At 33.3% G+C, this 17,900-nt stretch overlaps 1 protein-coding gene and 2 long non-coding RNA genes across 11 annotated transcripts in view; all 3 read left to right on the forward strand.

Annotated features, from left to right (window-relative positions):
* The first annotated feature begins 2,545 nt into the window (after window positions 1–2,545).
* LOC121174656 (uncharacterized) lies at window positions 2,546–4,317 on the forward strand. Its single transcript, XR_005890909.1, has 4 exons — window positions 2,546–2,736; window positions 2,851–3,258; window positions 3,446–3,506; window positions 3,614–4,317. It is a non-coding gene; the product is annotated as an uncharacterized lncRNA (long non-coding RNA).
* A 597-nt stretch (window positions 4,318–4,914) lies between these two features.
* LOC100811433 (putative disease resistance protein At3g14460) lies at window positions 4,915–13,395 on the forward strand. Of its 9 annotated transcripts, none has more exons than XR_005890885.1 (7): window positions 4,915–8,737; window positions 9,009–9,253; window positions 9,806–9,938; window positions 10,882–11,208; window positions 11,338–11,455; window positions 11,968–12,169; window positions 12,731–13,395. It is a non-coding gene; the product is annotated as a putative disease resistance protein At3g14460 (long non-coding RNA). The 9 variants fall into 9 exon arrangements; XR_005890887.1 differs by having other exon boundaries at window positions 13,002–13,395; XR_005890889.1 differs by having other exon boundaries at window positions 10,930–11,208.
* Window positions 5,207–17,900, forward strand: part of LOC102669953 (putative disease resistance protein At3g14460) — a 94,653-nt gene continuing 81,959 nt past the window's right edge. The window contains exon 1 of the mRNA XM_041014384.1: window positions 5,207–5,291. The gene's annotated coding sequence lies outside the window, so the exon portion shown is untranslated. The remainder of the gene's footprint in view (window positions 5,292–17,900) is intronic.

Raw genomic sequence — 17,900 nt, forward strand, 5'->3', positions numbered from 1 at the left:
GAGAGAAGGAAAAGGGATTGAAGCCTTTATTTCACTGTCTGCGTGCAATGAGTATTTCTCCCTCCACAGACATAAATTTGAAGATGTGAGGAAACAAATTTTGAACCTGGTGTCCAAATTTCACGACGATTCAACGGTTAACGAGTCGGAAATTATAGTTTTACTGAAACAGATTTGGGTGTATGGGAAAGAGAAAGCACAGTGCAAAGGACATTTCTTCCACTATAGACATTATCTCGAAAATTCCAACGTTGGGTGTGTGAGAAGATAGGTTCCAAACCTCTTCTTCAAATTTCATGACGATCCAACGGTTAACGAGAGTTCAAGATTATTGTTTTGCTGAGACAGGTTTGAGTGTATGAAAAAAAGAGAGAGGGTTTTGGGATAGGAAGAAGGAAAAACGAGTTTGAGATGAAAACAAAACGTAGAGATGTACCATCAATTTGAAAACTGACCTAATATGTCTTTATTTATAGTCATATTTCTCCTAGCCTGTTATTTACTCTGCTTTTCTTTATTTTTATTATTTTATAAATATAAACTCTATTTTATTTTCTATCAAATGAATAAATAAAATATCTTTTTCTATTTTCCTTCAAATCATTATTTTATTTCTCCATATTTATTTAATTATAAAAACCTCATCATTTTTTTCTTCTAAAACTCTATTTATTTTTAAATAAAAATATTTTTTATTTATTTTACGAAAAATGAGCTGTTATACTCTCCTAATTTTTTGTTAATATATTCTCTCTCTTTATTAATGAGGGATATTTCTAATCTAAAATTAATTAATGCATGAAACATTATAGATTACTACTTATAAAAAAAGAAGAGACATCATTTCAAATTTGAGTCTTATAAATAGAAACGGAAGAAGTAGTCTTTCTACTTACCTTTTCTTAGTATTAGGTTAAGAAGGATATATGAAAGAGAATTGAAAGTATATAGAGTTGAAAAACAATGAAAGAAGATGGTATAGGGTGTTTGTTACATGTGAAAGGTTGATGAAATTTTTAAAATAATGTAAGACCCACATGTTTTTACTTTCATCTCAAAAAGAGAATAAAAGGGAGGAAAAAAAACAATAAAAAGGATGTAATACATAAAATTGTTGGTTGCTAAAATTGTCCCTCAAGCCCCTCATTAACCCTCGCTAGAACTTTCAAATTAGGGTATCATCTCACATATAATAAGTTATTCAAATGTCATAGTTGATTATGCTTAGTTTGCAATCAAATTTGCTTTCTAGTGGCCTTTACTCAAGGTATAATCAATTATATATGCAATTTGTATAATTGATTATGTGATCACTTTAATTAGTAAAACCAATGTTTATTTAATCTCTTTTTCAGTTTTTTTTCTTTTATAATTGACCTAAACACTTTAATTTAAACATTTAATTTCTTTTACACTTTTTTTCATCTCAATCAAATAACTTTATTTTTTACTTTTCTTTTATTTTTTTTAAAGAGAGTCTCTTCTCATTTCAACTTTCTTTCATCTATTTTCATTCATTTTCACCTTACATAGCCTTAGACTGCATTTGGTACGATGGAGAAAAATAATATTTCAAAAAAGTTATATATTTTATTCCATGGGATCCACTTCTCTTATATTTTACTTTAATTAAAAAAATCTTTTAATTTCTCCCCTGTGTTTCCTTTTCCTAAACCAAATGTCCCCTACACAATTCCATCCTATGAGACAAATGTGTGTTTAAAAGAAAAAGTTTATAGATTTGCGTCAATTGTAACTTTTGATGTGGAAGTTAATTAGCTAGCTTTAACAGCACGCACGTTTAGGAGAAAATGCTAGAAAATCCAAAGGGGCAATAATATAATAAAGCTGGTTGGGAGTGGATTCCAAATCATCAAATCAAATCAAATTCCCCAAATTCCTCCAATGAGTTGGCCTCCCGCAAATTATGCTCCAACACAATGCTCCAATCAATATAAATAAGGTTTAAATAACCAAGGATTAATTAAGATTAATTGTTGAAGGACAAGTTCAACGCCATGCACTCCATACAACAAGACATCTGAATGAGTAATTAATGATATATGAATTATCATTTATTTTAAACATTTTATTAATATTTTTTAAATTTTTTTTCTATCACATCATAAATTATATTATACTTATATTTTTTCTTTCACCTAAATGTTGAATAAATTTTTAGGTGTTGATCAAATATTTTTCCATTTGAATTGAGCTAGAAGAGAGAAAAGGAGGAAATATCATTATTTGAATCTCTTTTATTAACAAAATCTAACAACTAATGTATAAAAAAATTAAGCAAATAATTACTCTATTTTTTTAATATTCATATAATTCTTATCTCTTCCCAACAAATATTACCATGCAAAAAATGTTTTTTGATCTGCATCAATACCCAAAGATGTGGGTAAAAGATGTTAATACAATCATTCAGTCAAAATTTCTTTATTATCTTAAAAATATTTTCTTTTTGAATAATAAATATAATTTTCACAATTAGTTGAGTGTATTTTGTTTTTCAGAGATGGTAGAGTGGCCCAGTGAAACTGCACCTATCAATGGATATGAATTCAACTTTGAACAGGATCTAAACTGAACTTCTGATTTAATTGACGTGAAAGTGATGCTTTCTCAATAGCTGAATTTTTAATTGAAAAGCTTTTCATTGGGCACCAGACTATAAGAGGCCAACTTCATAGGATAATCTCAGATCTTTCAGTAAGGCATGCTTCCCATGTATATATTGGCAGATAACTGAAAATGTTGCATATCCTTTAATTTCTAACCATTTCAAATTCTTTGGCAAAACATATCTGAGGTTTTGTTTTTGCCATTATTATTGTGTTGTAGGAAATTGTAGTATACTGCTCTCTACGAAGGTTATCCATTGATGCAAGGAATGATATATGTTGAGGTTGGATTTTCAAATACTGCTTGAATCCCTGAATTTTTTCAAGTTGGGTCAGTATTTGAAATGCCCAAAGTTGCCTATACACTACTTATATGCACTTGACACCAGTTCTCTGAATGGGATAGAACTAGAAGAAAGGAATCATACATGCAAAGCTTTTGATGCAAAAGATCAGAGTGGAGGTTAGGGTCTCATCAGTGTGGAAGGGTTCCATAATCTCGAAGAAAACATCAAACTTCCATAAGAAAAGCTTGAGCACCTTTTTGGTATAGGCTTCGTATGGAAAGTCATTTTGAATCCAAACAAAAACTCGGGAAGTTTGAAGGATGAATGATGGCTGATGATGGGTAAGGTTTTTTATCATTGGCATTTTAATGGAACTACAAAATCAAAGATATATATGGAAGTCAAATAAATTTCAGAGGTGAAACTCCACTACAATAGCCCAAGTTTAGTTTATTCATGACCATGATTCTTTTTCATACTATTCAAATGTCATAGTCTTAAAATTTTATTTTTTTCGTGGCTTGTCAGAATGAACAACTTCTAAACCGCTGGACATTCCAACATTGTACAATTTTTTGGTTTCAAAAGAGTAAGCATTAAGAAATGTTCTGATTTATGATTTGGCAAACATGCATAGCTTACCACTTTTTCTTAAAACAGTTTAAAAATTAACTACATTATTTGGTTTGTTTGCAGGATGCTGACTGAATCTCATACATATAGAATGTTTCCATCTTGCTTCGATTGAGAAACATAATAATGTACTGATGCTATAACTCAGTCTTTTCATAGTTGAATAAAGTCTGATTGCTGCAGACATGTGTATTTTCTGTGTAGCTTTTTCACAAAATTTGATATCAAAAACTTCTGTTACCATTTTTTTGTGTTGGATTATTTGCGTCACCAAAATGTAGTTCAGTGTTTCAATCACATGCTAGAGGTGCTTCACAATATGTGTTTTGAAGCAAAATAGCATCAGTAGATGCATTGCTATACAAATAGTATTTTGTGTATAAAGCTGATCTTGCAGGACTAAGGGTGGAGGAAGTCGTGGCAAGTTCTGAAGATAGAAGAGAGCTTTGGATAAGGGAAGAGAATAGGATTGATACAGGCCTTATGCCATGACTTGGCCTGATCGGATAGGTAATATCTATAAACTTCACCAAAACATTAAAGCTTCTTATTCTATGAGGGTAATACCAAATATTTGTGAACCAAATTAACAATAACACCTTATATGATTTGAAATAACAAAAAACAAAATTACAGTTCCAGTCTAGTATCTCTATGAAAATTGTCAAAATATAACTTTAACAGGGAATAAAAAAAAGAAAGGACAAATAAGATAATGTTTGTTTTCTTCTTAATCTTAATATTTTATTTTTCTCCTCCTATTCTTTACCTCAATTTTGTAAGCTATGTAAAACCTGTATGATTTAGAACACTATAAAAACAATGACAAAGGAATAGGAAATAGAGGGTCATACGTAGGAGATTATGGTTTGTCTAAGAAGGGAAGTCCTGATATCAGTCATCATCTATAAACTATAATGCATCAAGCTTATCATTAACAATTTGGTTCTTTTTAGATAAATTTCTTTAAAAACACTTACAGAAGAAAAAAAAAACAAAATGCATTAAGGTTTTTTACTTTTTATAAATTAAAGCCAACTTGCACACCTAAGAACAGTAAGAAGTAATACAAAACAGATATAATACAACTTTTATTTAACCAGACTTCAATCTAAACCATTGAATTTTTAATCAATATATCTACGATGAATTTTGATGGTAGGTACTTCCCCCAGATTCCACGATCAAAAAGCATCCAACCAAGAACATTGTCTTCAAAAGAGGACAAGACACCTACTACCACTACACTTTTTAAAGTAGCCAGACTTCAATCTAAACCATTGAATTTTTAATTAATATATTTAACGGTTAATTTTGATGGTAGGTACTAACGCAAAGCGAGTTAAAAGTGAAGAGAGTTGACTAGAATCAAATCTCATCACACCAGTTAAGCTTGTCGAAAACCAACCCAGTTTATTGCAACCAATTCCTTTCCTTTGTTCTTGACATCATGGCTGAGGCAGTTGGTGGTGCATTCCTCTCGGCTTTCCTTGATGTTGTGTTCGACAAGCTGTCTACAGATGAGGTTGTTGACTTCATCCGTGGAAAGAAGCTTGACCTCAATTTGCTTGAGAACTTGAAGAGCACTCTGAGAGTGGTTGGAGCTGTGCTTGATGATGCTGAGAAGAAACAAATCAAACTCTCCAGTGTCAACCAGTGGCTCATTGAGGTCAAAGATGCTCTCTATGAGGCCGATGACTTGCTGGATGAAATTTCTACCAAATCTGCAACTCAAAAGAAGGTAAGTAAAGTGCTTTCTCGCTTTACTGATAGGAAAATGGCCAGTAAGTTGGAAAAAATAGTTGACAAATTAGACACAGTTTTAGGAGGCATGAAGGGTCTTCCTTTGCAAGTGATGGCAGGGGAGATGAGCGAGTCATGGAATACTCAGCCAACAACATCTCTGGAAGATGGATATGGTATGTATGGTAGGGATACAGACAAGGAGGGCATAATGAAGATGTTGTTGTCAGATGATAGCAGTGATGGTGTACTAGTGTCTGTGATCGCTATTGTAGGCATGGGTGGGGTTGGAAAAACCACTTTAGCCCGATCTGTGTTCAACAATGAGAATTTGAAGCAGATGTTTGATTTAAATGCATGGGTTTGTGTTTCTGATCAATTTGATATTGTTAAGGTCACAAAAACTATGATAGAGCAAATCACGCAAGAGTCATGTAAATTGAATGATCTAAACTTGCTTCAACTTGAATTGATGGACAAACTGAAAGTTAAAAAATTCTTAATTGTCTTGGATGATGTATGGATCGAGGATTATGAGAATTGGAGTAATCTTACAAAACCATTTCTACATGGAAAAAGGGGAAGTAAAATTCTCTTGACAACCCGCAATGCAAATGTAGTGAATGTAGTCCCTTATCATATTGTTCAAGTTTATTCTCTAAGTAAATTGTCAGATGAAGATTGTTGGCTAGTGTTTGCAAACCATGCATTTCCCCCCTCAGAATCAAGTGGGGATGCTAGAAGAGCTTTAGAAGAAATTGGAAGGGAGATTGTTAAAAAGTGTAATGGATTGCCTTTAGCAGCACGGTCACTTGGAGGTATGTTGAGAAGAAAGCATGCTATTAGGGATTGGAATAATATACTTGAAAGTGACATTTGGGAACTTCCTGAAAGTCAGTGTAAAATTATTCCAGCCTTGAGAATTAGTTATCAATATCTCCCTCCACATTTAAAACGATGCTTTGTTTATTGTTCATTATACCCTAAAGATTTTGAATTTCAAAAGAATGACTTGATCTTGTTGTGGATGGCTGAAGATCTTTTGAAGCTTCCAAACAGAGGAAAGGCGTTAGAAGTTGGTTACGAGTATTTTGATGATTTAGTTTCTAGATCATTTTTTCAACGTTCAAGTAATCAAACTTGGGGCAATTATTTTGTAATGCATGACCTCGTGCATGATCTAGCATTATACCTTGGTGGAGAATTCTATTTCAGATCAGAAGAACTTGGAAAAGAAACCAAGATTGGTATAAAGACTCGTCATTTGTCAGTTACAAAGTTCAGTGATCCAATCTCAGATATTGAAGTTTTTGACAGACTACAATTTTTGAGAACTTTATTGGCAATTGATTTTAAAGATTCTTCATTCAACAAGGAAAAGGCACCAGGTATTGTAGCATCGAAGCTTAAGTGCTTGAGAGTTTTATCATTTTGTGGCTTTGCAAGTCTGGATGTTTTGCCTGATTCAATAGGTAAATTGATCCATTTGCGTTATTTAAATCTCTCTTTTACAAGAATAAGAACACTGCCGGAGTCATTGTGTAATTTGTACAATCTACAAACTCTGGTGTTGTCTCATTGCGAAATGTTGACCAGGTTGCCTACTGACATGCAAAATCTTGTAAACTTGTGTCATCTTCATATTTATGGTACTCGTATAGAAGAGATGCCTAGAGGAATGGGAATGTTAAGTCATTTGCAGCAATTGGATTTCTTTATTGTGGGCAACCATAAAGAGAACGGAATCAAAGAACTGGGGACACTTTCAAATCTTCATGGTTCGCTTTCTATTAGGAATTTGGAGAATGTAACCAGAAGCAATGAAGCATTGGAGGCTAGGATGATGGATAAGAAGAACATAAATCATTTATCGTTGAAATGGTCTAATGGCACCGACTTCCAAACTGAATTAGATGTACTGTGCAAATTAAAACCTCACCCAGACCTGGAATCTCTAACAATATGGGGTTATAATGGAACCATATTTCCAGATTGGGTGGGAAATTTTTCCTACCACAACTTGACAAGTCTAAGATTACATGATTGTAATAACTGTTGTGTGCTTCCTTCGCTTGGGCAACTACCATCTCTTAAGCAGCTCTATATTTCAATATTGAAGTCAGTGAAGACTGTTGATGCAGGGTTTTACAAAAATGAAGATTGTCCTTCTGTGACTCCCTTTTCTTCCCTTGAAACGCTATACATTAATAACATGTGTTGCTGGGAGTTGTGGAGTACCCCTGAGTCAGACGCCTTTCCTCTACTCAAGTCTCTTACAATAGAGGATTGCCCCAAACTAAGGGGAGATTTGCCAAATCACCTTCCTGCTCTAGAAACACTCAATATTACAAGATGCCAGCTTCTTGTCTCTTCCCTGCCAAGGGCTCCCATCCTTAAGGGCTTAGAGATATGTAAAAGCAATAATGTATCGTTGCATGTGTTTCCTCTTTTGTTGGAAAGGATAAAAGTAGAAGGAAGCCCAATGGTGGAGTCCATGATCGAGGCCATCTTCAGCATTGATCCAACTTGCCTCCAACATTTAACATTGAGTGATTGTTCGTCAGCCATATCTTTTCCGTGTGGTCGTCTACCTGCATCTCTGAAGGATCTGCATATCAGCAATCTTAAAAATCTGGAATTCCCGACCCAACACAAACACGATTTACTGGAATCACTGTCACTATACAATAGTTGTGATTCTCTCACGTCTCTTCCATTGGTTACCTTTCCAAATCTCAAAAGTCTCGAAATCCATGACTGTGAACATCTGGAATCTCTTTTGGTTTCAGGGGCAGAGTCATTCAAGAGTCTGTGTTCTTTGAGAATTTGCCGATGCCCCAACTTTGTATCATTCTGGAGAGAAGGATTGCCTGCGCCCAATTTGACTCGAATTGAAGTTTTCAATTGCGACAAGTTGAAGTCATTACCTGACAAAATGAGTAGTCTTCTCCCAAAGTTAGAATATCTTCACATAAAAGACTGCCCAGAAATTGAGTCGTTTCCAGAAGGGGGTATGCCACCTAACCTGAGAACAGTTTCGATTCACAATTGTGAGAAACTACTGAGCGGCCTAGCATGGCCATCCATGGGCATGCTTACCCATCTCCATGTTCAGGGTCCATGTGATGGCATCAAGTCCTTCCCTAAGGAGGGTTTGCTGCCTCCCTCCCTTACGTCTCTGTATCTACATAAGTTGTCAAATCTGGAGATGTTGGACTGCACGGGGCTTCTCCATCTCACATCCCTGCAAGAATTAACCATAATCGGATGTCCTTTGCTGGAGAATATGCTGGGAGAAAGGCTTCCTGTCTCTCTAATAAAATTAACCATAGAGAGATGTCCTTTGCTGGAAAAACAATGCCGCAGGAAGCACCCTCAAATATCCCACATCCGTCACATTAAAGTTGACAATAGATGGATTTAGTGACCAAGGATGAGCACCGGGTAATTCTCCTTCTTTGACCTACTTCATCGTCTTCTAAGTCTAACCAAACAAAACTATTTCAGTCAAGGATATCTTTCTTTTCATGTCTTTTTATTCTCACAGTTAATTTATTCATTTCATTCAACAAGCGTTATTACCCTGAAGAAATGTTATCAATCAATGCCATTGTATTTGAACTTTCTCAATATATCGGCAATCATGGTGGTTGTTTCATCTTGTTACATTCTCTGTCAGTGTTCAAAGTGTAATTGGGTGTACTTTGTTTTTCAGAGATGATAGATTGTCCTGTAGAAACTGCACCTGTAATTGGATATGAATTCAACTTTGACGTGACACCAGAAAGCTCATATTTATGCGTGTAAAGCTGATCTTCCAGGGCAAAAGGAGGAGGAAGCGAGGGCGCAGTCAGCTGATGGCAAAGTGTTTAAGATTGTTCCATGGCACCATCTGGAGCATAGCACCAGCAACTCCCTGAGCATACAGGCCTTAAGCCATGACTTGACTGGTTTAGATAGGTAATAATTACTGAATTCAAGACACTAAATTCTATGAGGGTTCATATAAAATTGACAAGGGTTTAGATCTTGCTAGTAATACCAAGGATTCGTGAACCAACTTAACAATCACACCATGGATGATTTGAAATAACAATATAAATTGCAGTTCCTGTCTAACATCTCTAGGAAATTTTCCAGAACATAAGTTCAACAAGGAAAACAAAGAAGATAGAAAAAATAAGACAATGTTGTTTTCTTCTTAATCTTATATTTTATTGTTCCTCCCATGCCTTGCATCAATTTTGTAACCTATGTGAAACTTGGATCATTTAAAACACAATAATTACAATGAACAAGGAATAGAAACTAGAGGGTCTTGGGTAGGAGATTGTGGTCTATCTGAGAAGCAAAGTCCTGATTTCAGTCTTTAACTAGAATTCATCAAGCTTATCATTCTCTAAGCTGATTTATTAGGCAATTGTCTTTGTTCTTTCTCATTCTTGTTTCTTATTTTCCTCTAAATTGGGCTCAGAGCTTTGTTCTTACTCATTGTTTCTTATTTTCCTTCAGATCATATTTTCTAAAGTTGTTCATGTCATTGCATGCAATGTTTGCTTTCACCCAAAGGGGTGGCTTTGATCAAATTGACAAGGATGATTCCAACCTACCTCTGGATACAGCTCCTATTAAGCATGTCACGCAGGTATGCTGTCACATAATTGAAAATTGTTATCATGGCTCTAACTACTTGTTATAAATTCTCTGTCACTACAAGTTTTCATCCGAGTTGGGTTATTATCTTTTTTATCTTTCATCTTTTGTGAATTTTCGTTTTTAGTTTCATGATTTTTTTGTCTTTTTTTAGTCCCAAAAAAAATATTGTTTTATTTTTTGTTCTCAATATATGTAGAATTTTTTAGGGACTAAAAATGAAACAAAAAAATTGAGGGACTATAAACGAAAAAAAAAATTATGGACTAAGACCCATCAAAAGATTAAGAAGGACTAAAACAGTCACAAAAGACTAGAGACTAGCAAGTTAAATAAATCCTATTGATATTATTTTATTAATATTGTGCTACAGGAAATTTTAAATTTATAATTTATATTATAATACAAAAATATTTATCTTTATTTATATTCTTTTGAAAATATTAAAATTCAATTTAAAAATAAGTATGAAAATGAAAAATTAAACAGAGATAAAAGTTTTATAAAAAAATTTAAAATATCTTGTTGAAAAAAAAACTAAAAATACTTTAGTTGAAGAATAACTCTTAAAAAAATATTTTCCAATACAAGAAACTCATTTCATTTCAGATAAAACTATAAAATTTACTATAAAAAAAGGCAACTAATGTGTTTATCCGTTACTCACAACACAATTAAAATATAGCTGTGGACTTAAGTTTTTCGATTCGACATTAACTACAAATAAAAAACAGTATTAGTTAGATAACGATCATTTTAATCTAAAATAGAACTGAGCCAGTTTAAATACTTAACTTACAATCCAAATTAAGTCTGTGGTGACAATTGCAAACAAATTAAAAACTGAAATACTACTACACATAAAAGACAAAGCCCCAACATTTTTTTAAATTTCAATTCAAGGTTTAATCATCCAATTTTTCTCATAAACGCAGACTTCTTCCTTGCATGCATGCAATTTTTCCTTCCCTTGTTTTCTCTAGGACAAAAGTTATCACAGTGAATACGTGACAATCTACCCTCAAAACTCTCAGCATCAATCAAACAGTCACAAGAAAAGGCCATGAAACACTATGATGCTAATGCCACAAAATGGTGGCAGTCGCGGTGATGTCCATGTTGAGGATAACCAAAACATGTCCTTTCCGTCGTGGGAGGGAACCTTTATGAGGTGCTTCAGTGAAATAAATGAAAAGCTTGCTAAGAACATTGACACTGATGGATTTCATGGCGGTAGCACTTCTGTATCTGTACTCAAACAGGTATAACTAGACCTTCACAATTACATTACCTTCTTGCCAATGTTGCTTTTGCAATTATGTTTTTTCTTTTTTTGTGAATACTTTTGCAACAATGTTATAACCACATCTTTTTCCCCCTTTAAATTTCAGGGTGACCAAGTAATAATTGGCAATGTGAGGGATTCTCGTGCAGTTCTTTGCAGAAGAGCACCTGACAATCGCCTTATTCCTGTTCAACTTACTGTTGACTTGACTCCAGATATTCCAAGTATGTTTTGGTATTACCTATTCTTAGTTTCCAAATCTTACAACCCTTTTGAGTTTATTTGGTTAAATTGTCTAATTAAGCCATATTCATTAAGAACTTATTAGATGAGAGCTTCTTTCAGGACTTGTTTGGGTAAGTTTATCCAAAACCACTTATGCACATACTAGTTTGTAAAAGCTCTCTCATCTTTTAGAGAAACTATACAAGAGAGTTTCTACAATTTAGCTTATGGAGAAACTCATTTCATTTCTTTTTCTTATTTTATTTCTCCTAAAAGTGCTTCCAGATAAGTTTATCCAAACAGACCCTAAAAGCTTGATTGTATAACTTAGTAAATAAGCTAACCAAACTTATTTTGATAACCTTCTTTTTGAAATTTAATTGAAATAAGCTAAAAATATTCTACTGAATGGCCATATGCTACTTCTACAAGTCCAAATAAGTTTTATGAAATTCTTCCTAATGTCCCTTGGTCTGTGTCTAACTAGCTTTTCTTCCTCAATGTTACTCAGGAGAAGCTATGAGAATTTTTGCTGTAGAAGAAGATCCTACTGTAAACAGAGTATGGATGCCTAAAAGGGACTGCCTGGACTGGCTATGGCAAGAGCCTTTAGAAATTTTTGCCTAAAAGACTATGGTGTCGCCTCAGTCCCTGATGTGTCTTAAAGAAAACTTACCAAGGAGGATAAGTGTGTGGTTTTGGCTTCTGATGGGGTAAGCATTTTCATATCAGGATGTCAACTTCGAATTTTGGATTTTGATTCTTGAGTAATCAGTTACAGGAACAGAACAATCATTTTTAGTGTTTAAGTTATGCTCATTTCTCGTATTCCTCTCAATCCAAATATGTTTGCAAATATTTGATCAAATAGTGTAAGAAAAGAAATAACCAAGAAGGTTAAATGAATTAACAGCATGTAGTTTCCACACATACGTGTTTAGTTCATATTGGACAAAAATTAGATGCAGTTAGTTCTGTAAGTGCTTTCGTTGTTGTCTTTCAATTAGAATTGGAGTTTCACCTAGTAAATTCGTGTAATAAAGGTTTCAATTAAAAGTCAACATAGACTACTAAGGTGGAAATCCAATTTTGATTGAAGAACAATGTTAAAAGCACCTGTAAAAACTGTATCTAAGTTTTGTCCCAGCATATTTGGCACAAATAATAGCTTATTTTTATCAATTTCCTAAGAGAGATTTTAATCAATAAACAACAACCAATTAACTTCTCAAAATTTATCCCAACCAATAAGGTCTAAATTTTATTTCTTGCAGATTATGGATTTGCTAACAAACAGTGAAGTAATAAACATAGTTGCTTCAGCACCAAAAAGGTCCGTGGCAGCCAAATTGTTAGTAAACCATGCTGCTCGGGCTTGGAAATATAAGTATGGTTTCAAGGTTGATTATTGTTCATCCATATGCTTATTCTTGAAGGATTAGCCTCCTTTAACCCAATCCTGATCCAAAGTTAGTGGGAACAATAGACATCCCTTGAAGCACCTGCATTTCTCATAATCTAGACTTGTAAATACTGAAATTGTAGATATGGCAAGAGTATGGTAGAATCAAAAGGAAGAATGGGATGCTCTTGGAGGGTTCTCCAGAGCCAACTTTGAATCATAGATTGCAATCACCTCAGTACCTCAAGGAGGGTTGAAGCTGATCACTAACTCAGCCAGAAACTCCCCGAATCCAAGGGCTAGTGCTACTAACAAGTTAACAATTTTACGGCCAGAAGATTTTGCTTTTGACACAATCCCAGAAGATGGCAATTATTTTAGCCTTCTAATTCTGGTGTAATTACGTGCAAGACTTCTTTTCTATCTGCCTAAGACCAACATTGATCAATTTTAGCAGTCTATATTATGGTACCATAAAAGTTTTCTTTTTTCTGGCTTGGGTTCTAAAGAGTTCAATGAAGAACTAAGCAGCACCTACTTTTCTATTTATCTTCAATTATTTCCTAGTGTTCTGTGTTGACACTAACATTCAGCATAAAACATTACTAGACACTAGAACCAGAGGATTTTGGAATTTTACATACCAAGAATATAGTATTAATAGATTGCCGATAATTCAGAGGGGTTATACTATTGCTGAGCATTTTGAAGTTTAAGAATGAATCTACAAAAGTAAAAAGTGATCCAATAACAACCCAGAGTAAGGTTTATTTTTTTAAAGCCGAAGGAAATGAAATTTTATCAATAACTTCCAGAACTTCTGGAAAAAGATTACAACACCAAAAAGATACTATTTGGCCGAAAAGCATGCCTTAGAATTATAAACAACAACACCAAAAAAAAGTCAAAATATATTTTCTATTTTTAATAAATATCTAAATTTTATATTTCTTTCCTGATAAAAAAATTACATTGAATCCCTAATATAATAAAAATTATTTGTGATTAAACTTTTCAAATAGACTAATAACAAATGAAAAATAATTATCATGAAAAAAACACATAATTTATCATGAACTAAAGCATAATATCAAGAAAAAAATAAAATATTTTGTATTTTTATCAGAGAAAAAAAAAGTATTAATACTTAAACATAAAATTAGAATATTTATTAAAAATCATACAATTATATTAGCCTAGAAAAAAAATAAAGGCAGGCCTCCTACACAAATTAACACATGATGAAAAGATACATCTTTGAGGGACCACCATATGTATTTTGCCTCACCACGTGGAGCTTCTACAGTTCACCAGCTGATTGTCTTCATATAAGCAGCGCCATGATACATCAGTAACAAGCATGAGAAAAGATAAAGAAACCCAAACCCATCTTCACTGCTCCCAGCAGCTTTAATTGAGTAGCTTAATAATAAAGATAAATTTCAATTAAAGGGGCGTGGCTATTTTGCAGCCTTTTTTTAGTTTGGCTCGATTCCATTGGAACATTGGAGGGTGAAGTTAAAAAAATATAGTTTTAATAAAATATCGTGTACGAATGAGAATTCATATACTACTTTTGAGCTGACAATTTTGACTTTTGAGCTGATAATTTTGACTGCGAACAAATGCAATTTTTATTATTTGCATAGAGATATTTTTTTCATGTATTTTTGGGTGTGTTTGTCTCAACTACTTCTACATTTCAAAAAATAGTTTTCTACTTATTTTAAGAAATAAATCATATCTACTTCTTAAAAAATACTTATATAAAAAGTATTTATTTTAAAATTTAAACAAACTCATCCTAAATTACACCCATTAAAAATGCTTTTAAAGAATTTGATTGGTGTGGTCTACTTTTCCTTCCCAATTAATCAAATTTTTTTCATCGAATACAAAATCTTATTTTTAGGATTTGAACTTAGTTTCATATAGATTATAGACAAACAACATGTTAATAATATACCAATAAATATACATTAAAAATTTTAGTGTTATGTATAATAACATTATTTATTTTATAATGTAATTGGCTTATTATCTTAGTTGGTTAGAGTCTTGTGCTAGAAACCTAAAAGTCATATGTTCAAATTCTTATTTGGGCCATTAAATGGAAGCTAATATGTGGACCTCATACGGATCAATTGATTCGTATCCTTTTATAAAAGGGTAAAATGGGAAAAATGCAAAATTAGTGGGTGTACCAGCAATTTCACCCTTTGGTTAGGTATCACGTTGGGTCTTAGGCTTTCTATGGGTCAACTGGTCAAGGAAATTACTTCCTACATTCCATTTTTTATTTCTTGCACCTCCCAAAAATCCAAGAAGGCAAAACTACCCCTCCAACACCACCACTACCACTGTAGCCCCACCTCCACCCAACCACCAACACGCAAACAGCACCACCCAACACCACCATTGATGACTTTGGTGCAAGGAACCATGTGAAAATGGAATCGAAGACCAACGAAGAGGTGTAAAGCACAACCTCATTCTAGATACATGAATTCGTAAGACACTAATTTTGTATACATTTTTAGAATACCTATTCCAGAATAATATTTTTCATATTTCAGAATTTGTATTTTAGAATACGTTTTTGGATTACTTATTCTTATTTTGTAATATGAAAATCTTATTCCATAACAGGTATTTCGCAACAGGAATAAGTAATCCAAAAAGGTATTCCAAAATGTCTAGAATATGAAAATTCATATTTTTAGAATAGGTATTCAGAAAGTGTAAAAGGCCAAATTTCTCTTTTTCACACAAATGGCAAATCTCACACCCCATTCGCATATGCCCTACTTTATCCCCTCATTTCTCACTACAAATTCCACCGACACCTTCTTCTCCTTCTCCCCTCATTCCTTTGTTCATTGAGATCCAAGGTATAGACCAAGAAACACTGCCAGCTACAAATCCCATGAGGGCACAATGGTGTTCGGGGTGTGATTGTGTTGGGGCACAATGGTTATGGAGGCTTCATGGCTAGGATTTTTTGGGAGAGGCAAGGACACAAGATGTCTTGGTGAGGGGTATTCTTGTTTTTTGGGAGATGTAGGAAGAAAAAAGTGGTGCAAGAAGTAATTACCACTAATCAACTATTAACTTGTGAAAAACTTGTGTACATGTTTCTGTTGGTTTAGCAATTGGTAGCAATGACTAATTTGAAGCTATTTAAAAAAATTAGAGACTAAAATAAAATTTCTAAAACAAACAATCAAACTAAATCAAAACTAAAACATAAGAAGGATAATATACGTAATTTAGCAACAAGAAAAATTCACTTGACTACAAAATCATTTTTTATCACACTCATCCAAACATGTACAGATGTACTTAATTTGTCAAGGATTCATATCCATTTACAACAGTACAAAACAGTACATGATCCATTGTAAAGGCCCAGGAGCTAGAAAATTTAAATTATCAGTGGTAGGCAAAAAATTCAACCAAAAATCGTTCAGAACAATGCGTTGCCATTAAGTCTTCTATTATGGCGAAAATATGCGATACCTTTCATTGCTACTGAAGAATTCTGCTGTACTTGTTAGCAGATACAATGAATGGCAATTTTTCATATAACGAGTTCCTTTAACCATGTCAATGCTTCCAATAGTGGTTTGAATTAAAGGTGTGGTGTACAATTGTCATTTGTCACAGCAAACTACTACAATCAATCCACACCCTATGATGAGAGGACATTGTGTACTACAATTGCAAAACAACAAATAGTCCATTCCAATGTATATGGTACACAATTTGGAGACATTATTATCTTGATATTTACTCTCTTCTCTTTAAGCATGTCCCTTCAGTACTGAAATATATTATTGAAAAGAAAAAGGAAGGTAAGAAAATTAAATTAGAGTTTCATTAGGAGGTAGTGATGTGAAAAAGAACCTTCCAACATGCTTAACACAATAATTGGTTCACCACATGCTTACTAATAAGTATAGGTCTTATTAACCAGCTCTTTAGAGAACTTGGTTAATTTTTTAAAAAAAAATCATATAAAAGTGCATATAAAGAATATAAAATAAAGAAGAGCATTTTAACACATCTAAAAAAAATTCTTTTCATTCCAAAATTTGACTTAATTTAAGTTTAAGAAAATCAGCTTGACGCACCTAAATTAGTGAGTTGGCGGATAAACATACGTACTCACCTTATTTTCATAAAAAAACACACAAAAGAAAAATAAAAATAAAAAAATAAGATAAGTTTAATGTTTCAAGTTAAACTACAAAATGCATATTACTAAATTTAAAATAAGTCAAATTAAATATAAGTGCAAGTCCAATGTTTATTAATTAAATGAAAAATATTAAAATAAGGAACATGTTAACCCAATTTTAACCCATCTGAAAATTGCAAGTTAAATAAATTGAGTTCAAATAGCCCCCAAAAAAAGTAAATTGATTTTTAGCCAACCAAGCACCCAAAATCAATGTGTATGCATAAAAGGTAAAATGGAGAGGGTTGAAAGGGGATCCAATTAAAATACCAAAGTTAAAGTGTTGTTATTGCTGGTGCACCCAACATTTTTTAAAAATGCCAAAACTGCTCCTGTGTTTTTTTTTGTATTTATGCTAGGTGTGCATGAGGGTGATATGTAAATCGTATGGATCAAGTTGATCCGTAAGGTTGGTACGGATTAAGTTGATCCATAAGCTTTTTACGAATCAAATTAATTTGTAGAAAACTTATAAATTTTTCACGGATCAACTTATAAGACTTAGGGATAAAGAGTATTTTTTAGTCTTTTTTCTTAATTGCTGAACCTAGCAACACCCAACCTGGATTGGCACCACTCTTGGAAAATATATAAAGCAAGGAAAGAGGCTCCGCTACCCAATCTTAACCCTCTGAACACACGTTGTCAGTCACTGCCCGTGACCTATTCCTGCTTCTTTCTTTGGAACTCTCGTCACCCTCTAGTTCCATACATTGATTATACTAAAATCTATTATTTCTATACAAAGTAACCAAACCAAAACCCCTCTCTTACAATGCACAGTCCTGTCAATAACCAAACC

This window comes from Glycine max, chromosome 3 (genome assembly GCF_000004515.6).
Source record: "Glycine max cultivar Williams 82 chromosome 3, Glycine_max_v4.0, whole genome shotgun sequence".
Lineage (NCBI taxonomy): Eukaryota > Viridiplantae > Streptophyta > Magnoliopsida > Fabales > Fabaceae > Glycine > Glycine max.